Genomic DNA, 26,120 nt, shown 5'->3' with positions numbered 1-26,120 from the left:
TAAGAAATTGATAATACAAATACAATGATCAGTGCTAGCAGACTACTGACCACATTATTGACAATGAGGGGATGCCAGGATGGCGACACCCTAGAGAGCTAAGTCCATCTTCAGAGACCACCTGCCACTCCATTCAGCTGGTAGTTGGAGACCAAATGAAGGAAAACAAGCTCAGTGATTCTATTCTACTCTAAATTTTCATGAGAAATCCAACATAAAGAATTTTTATTTAAAATACACCCACTTAAAAATTTTGCAACTAATTAAAAAAAAGACCTCAACTGGGGTCATTAATACTGTGGGAATACAAATGACATATTTGGGGCCAGTGTACACCTAGGAGCTGTCAGTTTGAGGCTTTGGAACTAGTTGGTCTCTAAGGTCTCTTTCTACTTAAACAGTTTTATGATTTTCTTCAGGGAGACTCTGAGGTTTGGATCACAGAGGCATGAATCCAATTAAAATCACAGCTGCAAATGCCAGAAAGGAGTCTCACTGTTACATGCCTCTAGAAACAACTCGGTCCTAAGAGAAGCCATTCATTATGTTTAATAAAGTAGCTGAGAGCAAGAAGTTAGGAGGAAGATCATTAAATCTAAATCAGGAAATATGTATGTTTAGGTGTTGGCTATAATTCTCTTGACACATATGGAAGAATAAATCTCTGATATTTGATATTATTAATATTGACTGAAGGTTGGATTCATTTCTGAAATGGAAACAGCACTTTGATATATTACTGATCAAATTTTTACACCATCAGCATCCAAAGTATCCTAAAGAGAAAGTATAAAGAGGCCCTCGAGAGCACTCGCCATGCCATATTGTATCACTAGTCCCTCTGGGTCAGATAGCACCTGACTTCCATTGTGATATGCACCAACTGTGCGCTGGCTTAAGGTAGCTCAAAGTGATAACTGGTACCTAGTTATAGAGAACATGAATTCACATCTTGAAATGCAATTGTTTAGTTGCGTGACCTTGGACAAGTTACTTAAATTTTCTGGATTTATTTTTCACCTACAAAATAGGAATTATAAAGAGGATTAGTCAAAGTATTATTTGTAAAAAAAATTGACTTAAAGTTGAGTGTGAGTGACCAGCTTTTTTGTTTTGTTTTTGTTGTATTTAAGATTCCAGAAGACATAGGACATAGTTTCTCAGGAGAACACACTAAGATACTAGAAGGTTATAACAGTTGGTGGTGGGGGTGGAAGGCGGGGGTGGTCCTGGAGTTAGATTTTGTGCAGAGGATATTATGTGTAACCCAAAGCTTATCTTAACTGTGCTGCAGCCAGTCCTTTAAAATCTGAATTAACCCATGAATATGTTACATATATAAAGATATAACTTAATAATAAAAGACTGAGAAAATCTAAATATGCTTTTCACATTTTCAAAAATATAATCCTTTATAATTAATGCAGTTTCCTTCAAAAGTTCAGTTAAAAAAAATGGTTCACTTTATTCTATGACATTATCAGGGTAGAAATTAAGGCACAATTGAAGAGTAGCCAGGTGGAAAACTCATGCTGTCCAAGCTCGAGATTGTGCCAAGAATTCAATTTAGTTTATAGAAATGTCAGAACCGTCTCTCTCACAGACACTCTGACCTACTGAGACCCTCTCCATTGATGCCTCCATGAAATTACCCTAGGTAGCCAGTTTCTAGGCCACCATAATCTTTTAAATAATAGCTAAAACAAGACACAAAACACTTATCACGAATAGAATCAAAGGTCAGGAGAAAACTTTTGGATGGTGGATCCTGTCACTTTGTTTTGTTGGGAGTGGGGACAATACTTTCAAAAAGCAAGTAATTTAAAACTTCTGATATTCTGATTTAGTGTTACTATTTGGGACTTAAAAAGCTTTTTACGTTGGGCAAGCAAAGCATTTGACTCTTCCAAGATGTGCATCTAACCTCAGCCCATTTTGCAATCTCCTCAGCCTAAAAGATGGTGTACAGATTGCTTGAGATATAGACTAACAGCTGTGTTTTTTCTGGCAATTCAAACACTTTTAATATAGGTCTTGGCAGTTGAAATGCTAGCCTGTACACTCTGCACTGAAATTCTTTGAGAATTTATCAATTTGTGTTTAGGGACTTTTCAAATGGAAAAATGAAGTTATTCATGTTTTCACAGGCAGTTCCAAATTCCAAATTGTGTCAAGGGTAAAATGTTTCTGTGTTTGAAAGACCAAGGCAGAATTACGTAACCCAGAGGAGGACAATATAATGCTACCCAAGGAACAAATTATGGGGCTTTAAAATTTTGCTGTTATAATTCTATAACTTTATGCAATAGGAAGTGGTTCTTTCTTGCCCCTTAGGGGAACTGAACATGGTTTTCATAATAAACTTGTAGGGCCCAGAGAATTAGAAATTCAAATCATTATCATAAAGAAAGAATGCTTTGTTTTATGTGTTTTCACATTTGGAAAGCCATCTCTCTGATGAGTTTTGCCAGTGGCAGGCTCAATGGGTTTTTCCATGTTGCCACAGGTAATTTTGATTTGGGTACTTTCTTCTCTTTTTTAAAAAAGTTGGGATTTGGAATCTGTGAAGCCCGACAGCCATATGGGTTTGCAGAATTCATTACTCAGACATTTTTCCAGGCCATGTGCCTCTTTCATTCATGTTTTAAGCTATGGAATGGGATATAGGATGCAGAACATTAAAAATCAGACAAGAAGGTGTATTTAGGTTGTAATTGTGGAAATATTGAGAAGGATGTGGAAGGATTTCTATTGACAGGAATATTTTTTTATATTTAAGGCTGGCATGTACTACAGGGTAAAGTTTGTACACAAGTAATTATCTACAAAATAATGAGCTGGTTAAACTAGCAATAGCAAAGAATCCAATACCAAGTTCTTGGTTGGTTTGGAAAAGAGGGCTTAAAGAGAAGAGGAATAGGAAGGGTATGCATAACACAGTCTGAAGTAATACCCTGGTCTAGTGGCTTTTAACTCCAAGATTATAATTTTTCTACAACAACATGCTGCATTTTGTCTACAACTATTTTCATTTGGGAATCCAGCAGCTGATCTAAACTCTAGGCATATATCTCAGAATATTTTCAAGCACTGGACTTGGTGAGAAATGGTAGTTAGAAAAAAAATATTCACCTTTAAGAGAAATTGATAAGACAGCTATTCTTGTAGGTTCTTTGTGCAAAGATTTACTTAAAAGCTAATGTAAACTCTGATACACATACTGAATAATCACAGTAAAAACACAGGGCATTGTAAGAATTTAAGAAGGAAATAATCAAAAGACTTGAAACTCAGTTTTCTAGAAGTTTGTTTCATCCAAATACAAAAGACAAAGGCAAAATAGTCAAAATTGTGTAACTAAGGCTGGGCGTGGTGGTGCATGCTTGTAATCCCAGCAACTCAGGAGGCTGAGGCAGGAGGATCATAAGTTCAAAGCCAGCCTCAGCAACTTAGTGAGGCCCTGAGGACAACTTAGAAAAATCCTGTCTCAAAATAAAAAACTAAAAAGGGCTCAGTTGTTAAGTGCCCCTGGGTTCAATCCCAGCCCACTCCCCCCACAAAAAAAAAAAAAAGGTAACTAAGAACTTTAAGGATGGGACAAACTACTTCTGAAAAAAGAAACATATAAAGCCAATCTAAACTTTATTCAAGTTGAATTATTTGTGTGGTTTGCTTGACATTATGGTGAGCACAGGTGAACAAAATACTCTTTTCAGTAGAACCTGAAGATGGAAGAGAGCATGGTAGTTCCATTTTCCTCTAGAGAGGCCTCCTGCCACTCTACTAATCTTGCAAGAACTTCACACTTGATATAGTAGATTGATAGTATAAATTTTACAAAGGCAAATATATTAAGCAAACAGAAAGATTAAAAAGTATTTCCCAAAATGATTATGCTGGTTCCATGCACTGTTTTGCTTCTACAGCTAAAATGACCCAATGTCATGTCTATTCTTTTCTTGTGGTATTTTAATTTCACAGCATACTTTTGATTTCACAATTGTCCAAACAATATAATTTTTCAGAATAACTAAGAAATGAGTAATATATAGAATTTCACTATCTATAAGAATTTGTTGATTTGGTATAAATGTTAAGTGTGTAAAAGATAAATGTAGTGTATATATGTATACACACACACTATATGTATGTGTGTGTGTGTATATATATATATCCGCAAATATCTGAAGTTATAAATTTCAGAGTCCTTATTTTTTACCAATTTTTTTATTTCAATATATATGCATTTTTTAAAAATTTTAAGCAATAAGATAAAAGTCTATCAACTAATTCATACCAAGGAAATAACATTCATCTATTTAACAAATAGTGATTAATAATGTTACATATACCAGGCAACAACTAGTGTAACTAGATATGAAGATCTATGATGGCCCATGATAAAAGTTCAACAATTAAACAAGAAATAACGTAAGAGTGCTCAAGTGTAATGGCAGAAGAGCATATCTGAAATGTCTGACTTAGTTTTCTGTGAGATAAAGAGACACTTAAGGAGGCACCTCTCACAAAGATCTCCTTCTGTGTATCTGTCAGCACTTAAAATCATTCATTTTTTTTACATATTTATTGGTGTGTGTTCCCACTAGCATGCAAGTATCTTCAGATAAGTGACAGGTTTTTTTTTTTCACTGCTATATTTCCAGAGCCTAAAGCAAGGTCTGGCACACAACAGGCACTCAAATATTTTCTGACTAAATGACTAACTTATAGGAAAGGTGGTAGGCACAATTCACAATAGCCAGCTTATGGAGCCAGCCCAGGGGCTCATCAACAGATGAATGGATAAAGAAAATGTGATATATATATATATATATATATATATATATATCACATATATCACATACATATATATATATATATATACATATATCACATACACACACACACACACACACACACAATGGAGTTCTACTTAGCCATAAAAAAAGAAAAAAATGAGGCTTTTGGTAGTAAATAGATGGAAATGTTATCATTAGTAAGATAAGCCAGATTCAGAAAGTCAAGGGTCTGGTATGTGGAAGAGTCAAGGGTCTCATATGCAGAAGCTAGAGCAAAGTAAGGGGGAAAAGGAAGGAAGTATCATGAAAATAGAAGGGAGATCAGCAGAAAATAGAAAGAGGGTTGCAGGGGAGGGAGGAAAAAATAAGAAAAGAGAGGAACTAGAGAAAGGTATTGACCAAATTATGCTGTGTACATATGTGGATGTACCACAATGAATTCCACTTTATGTATATCTAAAAAGCTCCAATTTACAAAACAATAAATAAGTAGAAGAAAGTCCAGTAGAGTAGAGGAAGGGGAACAGGGATGGAACAAGAACAGGAAAAGAAAAAGTACTGGGGACCGAAATGGAGCAAATTTTACTCCACGCATATATAATCATGTCAAGTTGAGTACAACCATAATTCACTAATAAAAATATTTTTTAAAAAATGCTGTGGGGAGGAAGATAACAGCTTTCTAAGCCACACTGAGGAGTTCAGACGTCATTCCATGGCCAGAATGAAGCATGGGATGCTTTAGAGTGGGAGAATGGCATGATCTGACATAATGTACCACTTTGGCTCCATAGAGAAAAAGGACTGGGCAGAGAAGGACAAAGCCGACGACCTTCAGACAGTAGTTCAAAACTGATGGTGACCCAAAGATCAAGATGGCAGTGGGGATGGAGAGATGTAGATTCAGAAGATATTTAGAAAGTAGAGTCAACAGGCCTTGCTTGGTGACTAAATGTGATGGAGGGAATGAGGGAAGGGCCAAGAATGATTCTAGGCTTAAACCAGTAGCTGTCTGGATGGGGTTATTTCACTGAAATGGAAACACTGGAGCATGAAGAGTTTTCTTAGCGAAGATCAAGAACAGTGAACATGTGTACTTTGAGGGGCCTGCATGATATCTAACTAAAAATGCCTAATAGATAATTGAATAACCCGGCCCAAAGTAAGAAGGGAGTTTGGACTGGAAATATAAGTTGAACTTTTAGCTCAACACAGAAGTGCAGCTACAACTCAAACTTGTTAGGAAATCATCATCAGAACAGAACATTCTTTCCATTTTCATGACACTCAGTGTGCCACACTTGCTAAACATTAGCTGATGATGATGACAACTTCCTGGTGTCAGACTAGTCTTCATGTTGAAGTGCTGAACCATACTGACAGGGGCCAGGCCTAGTGCAATTTCCAAATTGCTTGGCAGCCGAAAGAGGTGAAAAACTCATTACTAAGCCATCTGTCCTGAGATTCTGTCCTGATTTCTAGGCCAGGGAAATTTGAATAGTTTTGAGAAAATTTAAATAGCACACACAGTTTTGGTAAGTTCATTCAATATCTGCCCTATATCCTCATTTCTTGTGCATTAAAAACACCCTCTGAAAGTTGTGTAAAGTGGCAGTATCATCAAGTAGATACCCTAGCTGTAGCTTTCACTATCATAGAAAACAGAGGATACTAGGTCTTTCCATGAAGTATACCACTTTGGAGATAGGAGCAATGTTTATTACTAACATTATTTATTTTTACTAATATTAATTTTTTTTTCATTTTTCTATGCTCTGCTTTTAAGCTTAAGGTATTCCTCTACTAGAAGATTTAAAGATATGAGCACCAATAAAATTAATCTAGTGGTCAATTTGAATCTCTTGCTTACTGTAGAGAAATTGCCTGGATTTGAATTTTTCTTCCCCTACCTTCTTCCAATCCCTTCTTCCTTTTTCTTTCTATTCTTTTTGCCCCCACCTGCCCACCCTCTGCTATTTTATTTTGCTTTGTATAATGAAAAAATCTGGGATATTGAATCAGGCAGAACTAGTTTGAATCAGTTCTCTACCTTCTTTTAGTTGAATGCCCCGAACCTGTTTCTGAAGTTTAAATAATAATAATAATGACAATAATGTACAATAGTGCAATGTTGCTATGAGGATTAGATGAGAAAACAGACAGAATTCAGTGCAGAAAGATGGCTCTGATTAGGTTTTCCATAAATGTTATTTACAGTCCCTTTCCTTGTTCATTTTCCTCCAAAAAGAAGGCTACTGAATCTCAGCATCATGAAACTTGGTTAAATTAGATTCAGTGAGTGGTAGAGAAGAAAACCAGAGGGCAGTGGATTCAAAAGAGAACGAAAAATAATGATTTATAGACAGAGAGTGAGGAAGCCACTGTTTAAAGAAATAGAAAGGGTAAAAGGATACATTAGAATGGAGCAATAGAATGGGGAGAACCAGAGTCAAAGAAAATACTCCCAGCAATGCAGGAGGCTGAGACAGGAGGACTGCAAGTTAGAGAAGAGCCTCATCAATTTAGAAAGACCCTTTCTCAAAATTCTTTTTTTTAAAAAAAAAGGCTGGAGGTATAGATTAGTAGTAAATTGCTTCCCAGTATCAAGAGAGAGACAAGGCTGGGGATGGAGGAAGGAAGATTGATTGATTGATTGATTGAGAGAAAGATGAAAAATATGTTTCTTAGTGCTGCTTGATTTTTATTTATTTATTTATTTTCAGGAAGGAGGATGGGATGACTTGAGTTATGCCCATACAAGTGAAGGAGACCAATAGAGGGGACTGATATAAAAATTAAAAGAACCACTATAGAGAAAAATCTTGAAGAAAATAGAATATAAGAGCTGCACTGATAAAATGAACTGCAGATGTTGAAATAAATTGACAAATCACACACTCTCCCTATAAGCAACACAGGTAGGTCCTTGCAGACCCAGGATCACCATCACCTAGAAAGTCAATCAGAATTTTACTGTTAGCCAGAAGTGCCCAGGACTTTGGTAGCTCTACAGTGGGTCAGGGGTGTGGAGTTCCACAGGAGTTCTCTACATGCAGCTGACTTTCCCTGTTGCCTAAAACAGCAATCATGCATTACATGTCAAGTACTTGAGAGCTCCATAGCTTAGCGAAGCAAAGGTTTGTGGGAGGTAAAGACCTCAGTGTGCATAGGAGCTCCATCATTCATTTACACTATCTTAGGAACACTGTTTAATTTTCATGAATCTTGGATTCTTTAAAATAAGAATAATTCAAATCAAACTGTACTAAGATTTCATCTCACTCCAGTCAGAATGGCAGTTACCAATATAATTAGGTGCTGGGGTTGTGGCTCAGCGGTAGAGCATTCACCTAGCATGCGTGAGGCACTGTGTCTGATCCTCAGCACCACATAAAAATAAATAAAATAAAGGCATGTGTCCAACAACAACTAAAAATATATATTTTAAAAAGAAGAATGTAAATAATTATCAATGTTAGTGAAGAAGTGGGGAAAAGGTACACTCATACATTGTTGGTGGGACTGCAAATTAGTACAACCACTTTGGAAGAAACTATGAAGATTCATCAACAAACTAGGAATGGAACTACCATATTAGCCAGCTATTCCACTCCTTGGTATTTGTCCAAAAGAACTTAAATCAGCATACTATGGGAAAATAGTGTCTATAATGTTTATTGCAGCTCAATTCACAATAGCCAAATTATGGAATTAATCCAGATGCCCATCAACAGACGAATGGCTCAAGAAAATGCGGTATATATTCATAATGAAGTTTTGCTTAGCCATAAAGAAGAATGAAATAATAGCATTTGCCAGTAAATGAATGGAAATAGAGAAAATCATAAGTTAAATAAGCCAGACTTCAGAGAAATCAAAGGTCAAATGTTTTCTCTCATATGTTAGAGCTAGAGCAAAATAAGGGAATGAAGGCAGTGGATCTTATGAAGGGACTGGATCTCATGAAGATATAGGGAAGATCAGTAGAAGTAGGAGATGAGAGGGAGGAGGAAGGAAAGGAGAGGGGAAGAAATGTGGAATACATCTAACAAAATCTTTATTCACCTTTTTTTCATATGTAGAAAGTACCAATCAAAAACAAATCAAAGGGAGCTAGGGTTGTAGCTCATTGGTAGAGCACTTGCCTAGCATGTGTGAGGCACTGGGTTTGATTCTCAGCACTGCATATAAATAAACAAATAAAATAAAGGTCCAACAACAACCAAAAAATATTTTTTTAAAAAAAAAGAACGGAAGATCAGTAAAGGAGGGAGAAAATGGAGAGGGAAAAGGAAGGAAGGGGGGATGGGGATTGGAATAAATTCCTTTTATGTATAATTTTGTTAAAAGGAACCCAAATATTATGAATAAGTATAATGTTGTAATTTAAAAAAAGAATAATGGCTTCCACATAACACAATTGGAGGTAATATATGCCAAGTAACTAATTAATAGTGATTCATATTCAGGAACTGCACTTTTTATCATAGGATACTAGAGTAATATAATTTGCCAGTTTGCTTGTTATTCGTGAGCATTTTGTTTTCATAAAATTTCAGAAACTATTAGGGCACATCTAATATAATGTGCTTGCAGAGATTTGAGTTGGTATCACCATCACTGTTGTTATCCTGTGGTGGTTAAAGGACAAGACTGTCCCAGAATTCTGAAAGTGGCTTCAGCTTGTACAATTGCGACATTCACCACAAAATGACCCAGGCCCATTGTGCTATAGGCATACACAATGCAAAAAATCACCTTGGAAAAAAGAGAGAAGAACAATTTTATTAAGATTTCATATGCTGAAACTATTAGCTTTAAGAACCTTCCCAGGGATAAGGATATAGCTCAGTTGATAGAAGCCCTAGGTTCAATCCCCAGCATCACACATTCACACAAAAACAAACAAACAAAAAACCTTTCCAAACTTTGATATTTATTAGCCTATTTTCACAAGATTTAAATTGATATGATTCTTTCCCAGTATGATAGTGATTGTGACACTAACAATAGCACAAACCACAAAAATTCAGAGGTAAAAAAAAGAATGTTAACTCTAATATTTGACTTTTGTTATTAATTTAATAAGTATTCTATTTAGTCAATAATTTTGACTAGCCCAGTGCTAATTAAGAATATATTTTTCAATATAAAGAGTCAGAATGCCTAAGATTCATGTCTAAACACCCATAGATAGTCCTGTCTTTGTGCTATGTCTTTTTTCAACCCTGACTTCATGATCCACTTGAAAAGGCAGAATCTACAAATTAAAAAGATTCTTCTCAGAAGAAAAAAAGCAATCAATGAGGTAAAGAGAGAGCCTACAGTATGGAAGCAAATTTTTACCATATACACATCAGATAGAGCACTAATTTCCAGGATATATAAAAAATTCAAAACACTTAGCTTCAATAAAACAAACAACCCAATCAATAAATGGGCTAAGGAACTGAACAGACACTTCTCAGAAGAAGATATACAATCAATTGACAAATATGAAAAAATGTTCAACATCTCTAGTAAAACTACTCTAAGATTCCATCTCACTCCAGTCAGATGGCAGTTATCAAGAATACAAGAAACAATAAGTGTTGGTGAAGATGTGGGTGGAAAAGCACATTCATACATTGCTAGTAGTACTGCAAATTGGTGCAACCAATCTGGAAAGTAGTATGGAGATTCCTTAAAAAACTTATTATGGGGACTGGGGTTGTGGCTCAGTAGTAGAGTACTTGCCTAGCATGCTTGATGCACTGTGTTCAATTCTCAGCACAACATACAAATAAATAAAATAAAGGTCCATCAACAACTAAAAAATATTTTTAAAAAACTTGGAATGGAACCACCTTTTGTCCCAGCTATTCCACTCCTTGGTCTATACCCAAAGGACTTAAAAACAGCATACTACAGTGGCACAACCACATCGATGTTTATAGAAGCACAATTCACAATAGCCAAACTGAAATCAACCTATATAACCTTCAATAGATGAATAGATAAAGAAACTGTGGTATATATACACAATAGATTATTACTCAGCAATAAAAGAGAATAAGATTATGGCATTTTCAGAAATGGATGGAATTGGAGAATATCATGCTAAGTGAAGTAAGCTAATCCCTCAAAACCAAAGGCCAAATGTTCTGTCTGATAAATAGATGCTGATCCCCCCCAATAGATGCCGGGGGTTGGGGGGAGCAGGCATGGGAAAAAGAGAGGAACTTTGGGCAAAGGAGAAGGAGAAAAAGGAAGGGGAATGGGGCAGGAAAGATGGTGGAATGAGACAAACATCATTACCCTAGGTACATGTATTATTGCATGAATGGTGTGACCCTATTTTGTGTACAACCAGAGAAGTGAAAAATTGTGCTCCATTTGTGTACAATGAATCAAAAAGCATTCCACTGTCATGTGTAACTGATTAGAACTAATAAATTAATTAATTAAAATAAAGAAAAGGCAGAATCTAACTTGTGTGTCCTATGTATTATGTAATTAAATATATAATTTAATTTAATATTTGGAAAGGCTTTTAGTAATAGGGCAAAAGTAAGGGTGAAAAAGAGAATATGGGTGTATTCTTTGATATATGTACATACGGTAGGGAAACACTTCTCAAACTTTAATGTGCATATAAGTTATATAGATATTTTGCTAAACTGTGGGTTCCAATTCACTAGACCCAGATGGGGCCTGTGGTTTAAGCACTTGTAACACACTTCCAACTTCCCAAGGTGTTTTTGATTTCCCCAAAGACACTCTGCATGTTGAGAAAGAAACTAAAATCCAGTAATGAGTGGAGAGGGACAAAGGCATATGCCCACCTTCTAGCTCACCATCATAAAAAAAAAAAAAATTGAAAAAACAACCACCATCCACCTGCCATTTGGAGTCCCTCATCTTTTAGCGCAATAGCTCTCTGACATTTCAATGCTAAGAATTGACATATCCATCCACAGGGAGAAGGCATAGCCTATGTAAACATTTCTCTGTCTGGAAACTTGATGGACATTGGTCAAATAGTCAAAGGAGTACCAATAACAAGGTGACAACATCTGCCATAGTGAAAGAACAAAGTCAGGGCCAAGAACCTAAATAGTTGTCTTTATCAGAATTAGGGCACTCTGGTAAACACACCAGTGGTGACAGATCCTTTGGAAAATTGTAACAAATCTTTCTAGTGGGCTTTTTTTTTTTCTTCTGGTGGACTGATCAGCATGGAATAGATCCTCTTTACTTTCTCACATATAAAACAAATTCAGATTCAAAAATTAATTCCATAGTAAACTACTATTTTAGGAGGAAACAAATAAGAAAAATACTTGATTATGTGAAAACATTAGAGGTGCTCTAATCTCGTTTGAATGATTTACTTCAAAGCACAAGAATTATAGTAGAAATCAATACTCTGGGTTAATCTCATTTTACGGGTGTCTATATTTACTGGAATTTTTTTTCTAAAAGCAGTTCCCTCTTTAGGCAGTGGAGACAGGCCAGCTATATTCAGTTGCTTTTAGCTGTGGTCAGAGGTGGGACACATCCTACAATGACCTCAGGAAGGACTTTCAGGGGTGCCTTTGGCATGATGATAATGTTTACTCAGCAGGGAGCTACCACACGTATTTCAGCAGGGTGTGTGCGTGAGTGTGTGAGTGTGTGTGTTGGGGGTGGGGTGTGCATTCTTTAATGGCCAACTAGAATATCAGAAGCCTCATTTCCTGGCTAGACAACAAGCATCCTGCCCTGAACTTGGACAGTGCTCAGCACATCTTTCCAATTGTTGAGTGAGTGATGGCTGTCACCATGACAGCTGTCCCTCCATTGCAGTATTATTCTTGGAAATGAGGTGATCTAAAAATTACAAGAGGAGGGTTTTGCTAGCTGGCTGTTTATAGCAACCTTTGCCATTTGGAAAGCATAATATCTTTGTTTCAGAACAAAGTGTATAAGTAGAGATATATCCAAAAACCATATAATGGAATAATAGATGCTTTTGTTTTTGTTGGTTTTTCTTTCTGGGTATCTTCTAACAAATGACTCGTAAAAGGGTCTTGCCGATTTATTTTCTTCAACTCTCCTTTGGGACTACAGTTTTCTTGCTATTTCTTCAGAAATGGAAACACTGATTTATATTTCACAGGCATTTTCAAAGGCACTACGGCACAGTGGGACCTGAGTCCACTTGTCTTCATTCCTTTGATAAGCAGGAAAGCATCCTGGAGGAGAGGCAGGCACAGGCTGTCACTGAGAAGCTGGAGTTCTTGTTCCCTGTGAGAGCCATTCATTCCATCACTAGCCTCACACCTTACTTAAACTCTCCAGACAAAAATAGATCTTCACTTCAGCTGGAAAAATCAGTGAGATGAAGAAGTACAGAACCACAAGTCTAAATACTTCAGCTCTGTCTGTGAAAATGACTCCCTATCGGGAGGTCACCTTGGGCATGTCAGTTGACTTAACATGGCAAAAAAAATTGATCCACCTTTCCTGTCAACCCAGCGAACACCCCCTTTTGAACATAATGATGAGCACAAAGAAAATTAATTTGAAGCTAAAAAGCTATCAGATTGGACCACCACTTGTGACACTTGTATAGAGAACAAAATATGGGGGGCGGGCGAACACCTTCAAAATAAGTGACAAATTTTGAAAATATAACCAATTTCAATTAATAATTATTTCACTATATCAATTAATTTCCTATAGGATGTAACTCTGAAAATAAAACCCACAGTTGGACAATTACCTTTTCTTCATTACTCTCCTTTCTTTACAGGAGTGCTTTCTTCCCAGTGAGTTTTACACTCCTCATGGGCAGTAATAATGTCATTTCATTCATAGTTTAGGGATAAATCAAAAGATCTCTGTGCTGCACATGAGCTCAACATGGGCAAAGAGATGAGAAAGAATTCCAGCCTGGCTTCTAAAGAGCTCCTCCTATGTTGGAAGAGAATAAATGCCATGAATTTTCTAGTTACTCTATCTCTTAAAGTGGAGCAACTGCATTAAGCTAGAATACAATAGGGATTCGAAGAGCAAATTGAGAAGATAAGAACATCGGTACCTTACTTCCCTCTTAGGGTCCTAGCCCTGGCACTGTGGCAACAATCATTGTCCTGTGGCAAGAATCAAGTCCTGCTACTTGTAGCTCTGAGTTCTGATTCCAATTCTACCTTCCCTTGAGTTTAGATATATACTCCTTTGTTTTGATAACATGGAAATATCTATGTACAGTGATTCTTGGTACATCCATGAATTTTACAATTATAATACCACTAATAACAGTCATTTATGCTGGGCTTGGTGGCACATGCCTGTAATCCTAGTGGCTTGGGAGGCTGAGGCAGGAGGATCTCGAGTTCAAGCCAGCCTCAGCAATGGCAAGGTGCTAAGCAACTGAGTGAGACCCTTTCTCTAAATAAAATACAAAACAGGACTGGGGATGTGGTTCAGTGGTCTATTGCCCCTGAGTTCAATCCCTGGTACCCAAAAAATATCTGCCATTTCCTGAACATATATTAAATGATGTGTTCTCCAAATAGAGAATCTAATTAAATCTACTCAAAAACCCTCCAAGCTACCTATCATTAGTCCCAGTACAGAGAAAAGAAAATTGAAGCCTACAGATCTTATCTAACCTCATCCATTTGGAAAATGGAGAAGAAGGTTTTGGAAACAGGTGTGTCTAAAATCTCTGTGCTCCCATTATAGGAACCTGGAATGTCTGCAACACATTCTTGTCTTGGGCAAAAGGCAGTCATGTGTCTGTCAGGTTGTTATGGCTTCTTGAATAACTGATATACAATGTGATAGGGATAATGGTGGGGTAATCAACTAAGCTACTATTAAAATGCTGCCTAATGATGACAGAGATGCAGCTAAATGCTGGGATGTAGTTACTACCTTTAGTCAAAAGAAACACAATTCATCTTTCCAGGATAATAGACTCTACATGGTTTGTGACACAACAAGGAAGAGTCTAGATTCTGAAAACTAAGTTTTTATTCCTTCCCTCATGAGATCATCCACAATGGCTTTTAAAAAGAATCGCCAATGCAGAGACCAGAAAGAACAAAAGAGAAGTCACAACTTGGGAGAAAAAAGACTTACAGTGTTTATCACTCCACCAAAGAAACTTCTGCAAACTAATTAGAAAAAGACAAAGAACCCAAAAGAGAAACCAACAAAAGGACTGAATAGGCTTTCCCCTAACAGCAAGACACAAAGGGCTGATAAGAGGGAAAAGATACACAGCCTCATTAGAAATCAGGGAGATGAATATTAAAACCATAATGAGCTGTCATATTACATAAGCCAGACTGGCAAAACATTATAAGCCCAGTGAGAATATGGAGTAACCCTGGCACTTACACAAGGCTGGTGGAATGCCGAAGAGGTAGATCTGGGAAGCAATTTGGCATTAAAGATTACTCATAAAGAGCCATAGAGACAATTTTGTCCATGTACATAAGGAGATGAATGATTCATAGCAACCTGTATAATGATAACAAAGATAAAAAGGAAAGCAATCTAAATATCCATTAACAGATTCACTCACTTATTCAGTAAATGAACAAGTAGATGGTGGTATGTTCATGGGATGGAATATTATCTAGCCATGAAAATAAGGAAGTATAGCAACATGTAACAGGATGAATTCATCTGGAACTAAAGATTGAACTAAAGATTTTCTGTTTCAGAAAAGCATACAGAAGAGGTTCCATTTATAAAGTCCTTTGTTGTGCAAGGCTGAAAAGCAAAGCAAGGGAACAATACAAGAAAATTTCAGGTCAGGACAGGGATAGACTGTGAAGGAACAGGGGAGCAATGGATCCTAAGAGGACTCTCAGAAGATGAATCTAGTCTTCTTTTTTCCTGAAGTTGGTGGGAGGTGCCCAGGTGATCACTGCATAATGTTTTTGTCCTGTTGTTGTTGTTGTTGTGGGAGATACACATAGCATAAAAAATTATCATTCTAACCCTATACCTTCACATTGCTGTGGAACCCTCACAGCAGTATTTGATTGAAAGAGTTATAGTCATGTTTGGTGATATTTCTATCATCTTCAAATCTCTGAAGAGTTTTAGTCATCTCATGAACAGAAGAACATTTTGGCAAGATTTTATAAAGAAAACCTTGCTTTTTATTGTAGAGGAAAGATCATCACTGAGTTACTTGGAGGCAAAATTAATACAATATTTGGAGAAAGATTAAGTTGTTTATCCCCTGAAATAATTAAAAAGCAGCAGTGTATTTTCAATGACATCAACAGGTTCAATGCCACTTAGAGTTTAAGAAGGTCTAGCTACAACATTCTGGGTTAATTGTAAAACTCATTTCAAGTCAGATATTTGTTTTATTACGTTAATTAGATTTCATCTCTCTAATTATTTTACAGCCCAATAGTTTTTCTAAAAAAGTATGATACATTTGCTTCTGGACACTTTCCAAATAATACATAATTAGAAATGGCAAATAATTGTTTTATGATGTTTTCCCTAAAACCAACCATTGATGTGTTCTGTGAAAAGCAAGGATAAAACAGTAGACATAGAATACACAGTGGAGTTATTAAAAATTTTTATCAACTCACCCTTTTGAGCATTATTGGCCTCACTCTTTTTTCAGTGTTGGGATTTCAGACCCAAGCTTAGCTATTTCTTGCTGCAGTTGTTCATTTGTTCCCAGTGCCTGTTGCAGCATGACTTGGTCATTGTTTAAATGCATTTGTAACTTAAGAAACTGAGGGCAGGGAAAAAAAAAAAGGAGGGGAGACTATGTTAGGCAAGAATTCAGCATTATAATAAAAGAAGCCATTGAATGCCAAAGCTGATTATGTAACAAACCCCATCAAGGTCTGCAAAATGCCACAGGAGAATGAAGCAGGATGGTAATTTTCAAGTCAGTTCTAATTTCTTTTCTGCCTGCAGGAGCTCTTCGTTAAAAACAATATATTATTTTTTTTTAAAGCCTGGCGAGACTTCAGAAGAGTAGTTTAACCTGCTATACTTTATGACATTTTATATAGCTAATTCATTTTTCAACAGTTCATTCATTTAGTAATTACAGAAGATTATCTGATACAGTTCTCTTTTATAAACTGGATTTTTTTCCTTACGAAGTAAGATTTGTTTACATTTTAAGTTTTTATTTATTTTTTATTTTTGTGGTACTGGGGACCAAATCCAGAGCATTACACATGCTAAACAATCACTCTACCACTGAGTTACATCCCCATCCCTGTTTAGATTTTAAAATGTTTTTTTTTTTTGGCCTGATAGTTCCATAAATATTCACAATGTATAATTCTGTGTTCCACATTTATCATAAAAGCCTTAGCCAACAACATACCATGAATAATAATAGTAATACACTTTGCTGGTTCTGCATATTTAGGATTTTAATTAAAATTAAAATTCTTACCTACTAAGAAGGTAGCATATAGATGATTTGTGGCTAGCAACATGCAAAAATAAATTAAAATTATAAATAATTGTTTTATCATCCAAATACCTGAGTATTTTCTGAATAATGAAGCGGCAACAGGGTCCAATGGAAACCTTTGGACAATCAATTCAGATTTCTGTTTTCTTGGTTACAAACTGTAAATAAAAATATAACTAATCTTATTCAGAATGAAATGAAACTCTAAGTGTACTGCATAAACCTAATTATAATTTGTTGGGGCATTTGCTTAAGTATTTTCTCAAATTCATATTTAGTGTAATACATACACACCCAATTTATAATGTTCCACACAGTGTTGACTCATCACATATCTATAATATCTACATAAAATACATATACATGCATAAATGCATAGATGTATATATGTTTGTATGTATATATGTATATGTGTGTTTATGTATGTATAAGTACATGTATAATCATATGCCCATGTTTGCCTCATGCTGTAGATGATACCTTCTCAGCCAGTGAGATCTATCCAACATACTGAACTGTTCATGTGCTCCTGTCTATAAAGTATTAGTGCATATATTGCAAAGACCCTGTGCTAAATGGTACTCTACCTTATTTCCTGAGTTGAGTTCTAGAACGCATATTATTTACATTGCTGTAGATGTTCTTTCCACTACTTACTTTGTGTTGAGTAGTTTTGACCCATAATTGTATAACAAAAAAAAAAATCAAAAAGTGTGTATCTGATACGTATTCCACAAAATGGTGGTGAGAGTGGTAAGTAGTATCCATGATGAAATTAAGGAAATGACCAAGGAAAGATCATGAAACACCGAGTGAAGGTCTTCTGAACTTCATAAACATCACTGAAAGTTGGGAGAACAACCAGCAAAGGCAGATTATCAGTGTTGATGGTCGGGAGAGATGTCCTCCAAGGAACCCACACAGAAGTAATCTAGCACTTCAGGAAAATGTCATTGAATTATACCAGGTGTGCTAAATCTAAAAGTTTTCTGGAGACATGGTATTTTTTGGAAAGTAATAATAAAAATACAATTCTTTGAGGGACAGGAGATGTTTAAGAAACTGGTTAAATCACATGAGGCATATCAATGTGTGAAGAGATGGACCACATGTGGTGAAATAGTAAAAGAATAAAAAGGATATAAACTATGTCCAAACAGAGAAAATAAATATTAAGCTCACCTAAGTTTAAATCTCATCTCTCGAGGGAGTTGAGAGGCATAAAATGGCAGCAAACAGTGGTAAATCAGTCAATAAAGATTCATCTCACCTCCCCAACAATGTTTGGCTAAGTGGTTAGTGAATGAATCTACAAGCAGTTCAGGTGACCCAAGAAAAATGAACCTCTATCTAGAAAGTGACCAACCTTGTTTTCCAAATGATAGGAAAAATGCGACAAAAAATTACACTAGCAAGAAGATTCCAAGCTCCGTATACACTTTTGATATTGAAAAATAAGAATTCAAAGATTTCATAGCTAAGTTATACCTTTAATTAGAAGACAATGGGTTTTTAAAATTACTTATTTAGAGGAAAACTTCATGGGGATCCAAAACAGATCTGCACATCATTTTGTATGCCTTTTTTCTAGGCTCACCTTACATGAAATGAGTCTCTGGCACTCAATCAAATTGATTCTTAGAAAATAAAACTTTGCTTCCAAATGTTGGATTTGTCTCCAATTTTTTTTTATTTTTATATTTTCTACAAATATTTCACCCCTTTCATTTTTAGAGAGAAAAGTATGTGAATTCTACCTACCCTTCCCTATCATCTCAACCTTTCCTATACACCCATATTTAGGGGAAAGAAAAGTTACAAAATTCTAAGAAAATTCTTGTCACAGCAAATTAAACAAGAGTGTTTAACCTCTGTCTAACATTTGACCTTTTCTAGTGAGTCATCAGCAGTTTGGGGGCTGAAGTGGTAAGCAAAGAGGCAGCAGAAGAAGAAAGGAGCCAGAAAAAGTGACAGATTCATTCTCTTGGCAGTTAGCGGGCTCACTATGACAGCTGGAGATAGTGCAGTCAATAAGATGCAGTCCCTGTCATCACAGAACTTCATTCTAAAAGTAGAAAACTAAAAAAAAGGGGGACTGGGGTTGTGGCTCAGTGGCAGAGCACTTGCCTAGCATGTGTGAGGTACTGGGTTCGATTCTCAGCACCACATATAAATAAATTAATTAATTAAATAAAGGTCCATCAACGACTAAAAAAAATTAAAAGAAAGAAAATTAATAAATGGAGAACAATACAACAAATACAATTTGGGCCTATGATGAAAGAAATGAATGAGGACTAAGGAATAAAACAGCTGCTGTGTGTAATGGCCATGGAGACCAACTTTAGACAGAATATCCAAGGTGAAATGAGCCAGGGGAAGAGAACACAGCATTTCCTCATGGACAACAATCGGCATAACTGGTGGAAGGAGGGTGAGGAGCAAAGGAGGATTCTCAACAGACCAGCAGTGACTGGTTTGCCTCTTGCAAAGATCATGCTGTTTGATTTACAAAGAATGTGCTGAAAAAGTCCAAGAGCAAGAGTGGAGGGGCCATTGCAAGAGTCTTGGTGACAAGAGTGGTTATCTAGGACCAGCATGGGGAAGGGAAGCTGGAGGGAAGTGACAAGATGTGACTTGCTGGTAGGATATGTGTGAGGATGCAAGAAAAGGGAAGAATTGACAAGGACTCACAAATCCAATCTTGAGCATTTGGGCAGTCAGTGGTGATAAGTACTGAGACTGCAGAAATGTTTGGGGAGAAAGGATAGGGTGATTGAAATTGAGAATTCCATTTCATGGTCTTTCTATGGATTGACCCTGCATTTATTGTGTCAGAAAAGTCAATAAGCAGAAATTCACCTACCAATAACTTTATTGCTGGTCCTGTTTCAGCCACAAAATATCTGCCTTATAAAATGAGGAGATTACAAAACTAAATACAGTATTATTCCTCTAAGCCTAGCATAATCGTAACCATGTGAGAACACAGTGAGTTCCACCCAACGCATAGCACGTTATGAGGTTCTCAAAGGAAAGTACTGAATATGTGTAGAAGGCTCATTAATTTAGTATCCAGAAATGTGTTGTTGAATGCAGAAGTGCTAAAAATAAAAGTAGAAAACTAAAAGTAGTATCACGGCTTCCTCCCCATAAAAGCTTTCTCTAACTGGTTAACCAGTGGCTCTTGCTCCTGTTCATGAATCCTGACCTAGTTTATAAGAGTTTATAAGCATCAAAACAAGGACTTTGACAAAACTCACAGTCTAAAGTTTTTATTGCCCTGTTTGGAGAAAAAACTATCATATTTAGGGATGAGATGCCCCTAATTTTCCTTGAATTTCTTTTGCCATTGAAATTGAGAAGACACCTGCAGGTCGTACGTGGATTTCTTTAATTCGGGTTCCTGTCCACAGGACAAATTATTAACTGTACCACTGTCTCAACCGTATATGAGATTACTCACACAAAACTAAAAATGGGCCTTTGTGTCATATCAGTTGTTCCTCTATGTGGAGATCTCAATGTTTTTATATGAAATAGTGTATGGAGTAATAGATAGTGCCCAGACTTGATTGTCTACTGGTATGTTAATCAACTTGTCTTCAGAATTTGAAGTGATGAGATATGTAATTTGTTCTTGAGTATCTGTACTCAAGCGAATGAGAATGAGATTTGCCAGTCACATCAATTCTAGGAACATTAAGTGAATGTGTATCATGTGCCTGAAACTAGGCTAGGAGCCACAGATATGGAATTAATATTATGTATGGTGTTTTCATAAATTGCTACAAACTCCCTCACCTAATTTTAAGAGTAGCTAATATTTATTGGATACTTTGATAAAAGGTATCATATGTTAAACAGTTTTAAGGATTAACTCAGAACCAGTTGCTTTACACATAAATTTTCTCACATGCAAGGGATAGAATAACCAACTTGTCCCAATTTGCCTGAGACTTTTTAAAATTAAGGTAAAATTCATATAACACAAAGTTAACCATTTTAAAGTAGCTGATTCAGTAGCATTTAGTACATTTACAATGTTGCTCAACCACAACTTCTAGCTAGTGTCAAAATTCATTACTCTCAAGATATCTACCCCATTAAGCATGAACTATTTCCACCTCCTCCAATTGCTGTCAATCACCAATCTGTCTTCTATTTCTATGGATTTACCTATTCTGAATATTTCGTATAAATCCAATCATCCAGATATTTTGTGTATGACTTCTTTCACATAGCTTATTGCATTTAATGTACACCATTTTTATGACTAAACAATTCCATTGAATGTATAAACCACATTTGTTTATTCATTGTCTATAGAATGTCATTGGGTTATTTCTACCTTTTGGTTATCATTAATACTGCTTCCATGAAAAATCATGTGCACATATTTGAGTATCTGTTTTTCCATTCTTTGGGGTATATTCCTAGGAGTAGAATTGTTGGGTTACATTCTAATTCTAAAATTAACTATTTAAGGAGCCACTTAACTCTTTTCTACAGTAACTAAACCCTTTAACATCACTACCAGCAATGTACAAAGATTTTTTTCACATCCTTGCCAACAACTATGATCCTCCTCTTTTTTTTCTCTTTTATTTACAGCCATTCTAGTGGATGTGAAGTGTAATATCTTTGTGATTTTGAGTTTCATTTCCTTAATGCCTAATGATATTGAGCATCTTTTAAGATGCTTACTGGCTATTTGTTTAATATCCTTTAGGGAAATGTCTGCTCATGTACTTTGCCCATGTTTTACTTAGGTTGTTTGTCCTTGTTGTTGAGATGTGAGGATTTTGTTCATATTGTGAATACTAAACCCTTATTAGATTATATTATTTGCAGATATTTTCTTCCTTTACTTAAATAATATCATCATAATAATATCCTCTGATGAACAAAACATTTAAATTTTGATGAAACCAAATTTATCTATTTTTCCTTTGTTTATATTTTTGGTACCACATATAAAAATCCATTGTTAAATCTAAAGTCACAAAAATTTAGAACTATGCTTCCTTCTAAGAGTTGTATAGTTCTAATTCTTATATATTAGATTGTTGTTCCACATTGCATTAATTTTTGTGTACAGTGTGAAACAGGGATAAAACTTCATTCTCTTGAGTGTAGATATCCAGTTGTATCAGCAGAAGATATAACACTTTAGGTTAAATTTTATATCAGTATTGATATCATATAAGGAATTTATAATTTGTAACTAATAAATTTATAATTTATAATTTGCGAGCTCCTAGGGGAAAGGAAAACAGAATAAAGTTCTGTTTGGCATTTAGTACAATATATTTCAATTACTTATATAGTATGTAATAAACTATATTGTTATAATGATAATGATGATTCCTCCCTTTAGCTCACAGTCCTCACCACTGGCCACATTAGAATCCCGTGATGACTTTTAAAAAATGGTAATTCCTGGGCATCGCTCCCATGCAACTGAATCAGAACCTCTAGGCATGCATCCCAAGAATCAGAAGTTTTTAAATATAGAGCTAGTATGAGGAAAATTGTTATCCTAATTATTATCCTTTAGTTTGTGTTTGTATTAGTATGCTCGGGATGCCATATCAAATACCATAGAGTGAACAAGAGAAATTTTCTTCTCATTTTTTTTAGAAACTGGGAAGTCTAATATGAAGGTACCATTCAAATTAGTTTCAATTACTCCTAGCCTGAAGATGACCACATTCTTCCTGTGCCCTCACACGGCAGAGAGAAGGGGAGAGAGACAGCCCAGCACATGAGCAAGTGCTGGTGTCTCTTCGAGTAAGGACACTAATTGTCCCACTTTAGTAACTCATTTAACCTTATCTATTTCTATAGAGGTCCTGTCTCCAAAAATAATTACATTAGGGGTTACTGCTTCAACATATGAATTGGAGAAGACACCATTCTATCTATAGAAATGTTATGCATACTTTCAGGCATCTAAGAAAAACTTTGGATTTCTCTTCCTACATAAAATGTTACCTGTACTTGCATGAAAATATTTTGTACAATTTCAAGAGGGTGTGCATCCCAGGTATAGATTGTGAACTCCTCAATGGCAGAAACTATGCTCTCTTGTCTTTGCTTATATTTAGTATGAACTTCTCCATCGTCTGCCTCCATTTCAAGAAATGAAAGTTTTAGTTAGTCCTGGCATAAAGACAGACAGTCTATGGAAAGAAGCCAACAATAATAATGCTTAGTGAGCTTTATATAAAATAGTTCCTGAGATCATCTAGATATAATTATTTTACAGCTTCTTTTAGGTATTTGGTAGCTCCCTACAGGCAATGTACTAATAAGAAATTGTTTGCCTCTTTTATAGAAGTTTCTCCCCTAGATCCTAGTTTTGACATTCAAATTATAACAGTCCAGAGACAAACCTCTACATCTATGGACAACTGATTTTCAAGGAAGATGCTGAGATATGAAGCAGGGAAGGAACAGTCTCTCCAGTAAATGTTGCTATGACACTTGGATAATCACATACAAGTGAATGCAGCTGTCCCTTTAAAAACACTCTATATTTCTCATATAAAGTTCAGGCTTGAAGATTTAGTCATCCATACTACAATCACCTATGGCAACAGCAGAAATGAACCACGATGTAAATATAATGGTATGTACCACAGAAAGCTAATGGCAATTAAAATATCTTCTACTCAGTTAAAAGAAAGAATATTTTTTCAGAGATTGAAATGTTGTCTGCTCGGAAATGCTAAGAGAAATTTGGAGGTTTAACTGGGTTCTTTGAAAAATATCATGCCAATAGAGAATGAGTTCCTTATGCAAAGAAATAGTTACAAGTGAAAATGTGAAAAATACAATTTTATTTTTTCCTCAAATAAACAAAAAAGTGAAATTGAAGGGCAAAGATTCCTATAGATAGAATTAAAAGCAAATTATAGGGAAGTTTTATCAAGCAGTTAAAATCTCCAATCTCTAAAGATTCTCAAGTTTGCTGGATAAATACTTGGAACCTATATTTTTGGTAGCAATTTTCCTTCACCACCAACTATTTTCTATGAATATTTCTTCCAAAGCTAGTGGTGAATTTCTAGATTCCCTTGTCCTTGTACATGACCTGCATTATGTAATATGGAAAAAGAAAACAACAATATCAATGCTTTGTGGGCTTTACATAAAGTAGTTCTTGAGATCACCTAGATATAGGTATTAGTATTGGTATTTTTTATTGTTATTTTACAACTTCTCTTGGGCATTTTGTAGCTTCCCACAGGCAAAGTACTAGCAGGAATTTATGTTGACTTTTAATAGTAGCTTCTCCTCTAGATAGTGTTTTGGACATTTAAATTACTGTTCACACTTCAAGTCATATAAAAATGGAGAGGGGAGCTGTAGAAATACAACTACAGAAGGTGACACTACTGGCTAAAACATTACAACATTGAATTCTCTGGAGGTTTTAAATATGGCTTCTTGCTATGTAAAACGATAATGATGTATTAGGGTTAGTTTCAAGACTACCAGGTTACACAATATACCCTGACTGGTTTTCTCTATATGTAGATATAAACACACACAGACATTTCATTTGACTTTATTTCTAGTTGTGAGGCTGTTTGAGTTAGAATCCTAGCCCCACCACTCACTTGTTATGTAACCTCGAGATGCTTCCCTTTTCTTCCTGTGGACACTTATTTAACCTCAATGGAATGGGCTTGATAATCATCTCTACCCTATTTCTAAGGTTTCTATGAAGATTAAATGAGTTAATTCATGTAGAGCACTTGTAACAGTGTTGGGCACAAATATTAACCATATTTCCAAGAAAACAGTAAAAAATTACAATTCTTTCTTCGACTCACTAGTGTACAGAAGTTATTGCTTTTGAAAGCATTGGCTGCTATGGTTTCTAATCTTAGCAGTCATGCAAAGTTCATTGCTTTATAGGGTTCTGAGCTTTTCAAAAAGACAGTAACTCAAAATCAGTGCCCTCTAACTTCCCTGGATATGTGTACAAAATGCCTCACTGGTCTGTGTCCAGCTCGTAGGGAACAGATGTTAAAGTGAAAAAATAACACCATGGCAATTTACCCTAATTAGCACCTTTGTGAGTAAACTGAACAAGAAGATTGAACAGTCCTAGAAACCAAAATACCCTCCCATCTGTAGGCGACCCTCTCAGCTCAGCAGCATGAGTCAGTAGCAAGCAAAGATAATTCCTCTCTGCTCTCCTGTGAATAAATGAGGCCCTCAGTCTGTAAGGCTATAAATCTGACCTCTTTTAAAAGCATTTTAATCATTCTCCATTTTTAAAAGCTGATGCTTCCATATCATCTTTATTCTTTCTTTTCTACTTTCTCCCTTCAAAAACACAAAGGGAGATAACTGTACTATTTACAGTATGACTGACTCAGCAATTCCACTATTTTTATGAGCACCTATCAGGAGTAGCATAAAAAATATTACCAAATTAAGAGCTAACAAGGTTATCTCTAGGACAAAAAAGAAATGTGAGGAGCAGGAGAGAAAATAATCTTGTTTTATCATCCAATCAAAATCAGATGACATCAAGTAATGATTTTGTGTGTGTTTGTGTGTGTGTGTGTGTGTGTGTGTGTGTGTGTGTGTGTGTTCTAACATGAAGTCCTTCATTCATTTAGGGCTATTTTTTTCTGATTTTCCATTTAGCATGTCCTAATACCATTAATTCTAATGTCATGAGAACAAGCTCCAGCATCTTAACTCTTTCATTTGTATACTATGATTTTTATATGATTCAGTTCCATGTCAATCTGAAGACCAGGAACCCAATACAAGAGTCACCATATCAGAGAACTGCAACATTTTTCTCTCTATTGTAAAGATGAATTTATTCTTAAAATAAATTTATTCTA

At 35.7% G+C, this 26,120-nt stretch overlaps 1 protein-coding gene across 12 annotated transcripts in view; it reads right to left on the bottom strand.

The window, feature by feature from the left end:
* Positions 1 to 26,120, bottom strand: part of Lmntd1 (lamin tail domain containing 1) — a 395,781-nt gene that overhangs the window by 229,509 nt on the left and 140,152 nt on the right. For all 12 annotated transcript variants that reach the window (XM_078015053.1, XM_078015055.1, XM_078015052.1 and 9 more), the window contains 2 exons: positions 17,314 to 17,402; positions 16,394 to 16,542 (listed from right to left, as the gene is read on the bottom strand). The gene's annotated coding sequence lies outside the window, so the exon portion shown is untranslated. The remainder of the gene's footprint in view (positions 1 to 16,393; positions 16,543 to 17,313; positions 17,403 to 26,120) is intronic.

The sequence above is a fragment of the Ictidomys tridecemlineatus genome, chromosome 6, assembly GCF_052094955.1.
Source record: "Ictidomys tridecemlineatus isolate mIctTri1 chromosome 6, mIctTri1.hap1, whole genome shotgun sequence".
In the NCBI taxonomy this organism is placed as follows: Eukaryota; Metazoa; Chordata; class Mammalia; order Rodentia; family Sciuridae; genus Ictidomys; species Ictidomys tridecemlineatus.
The sequence above is the reverse complement of the archived record's forward strand: the minus strand, read 5'-3'. Positions and strand labels throughout refer to the sequence as shown.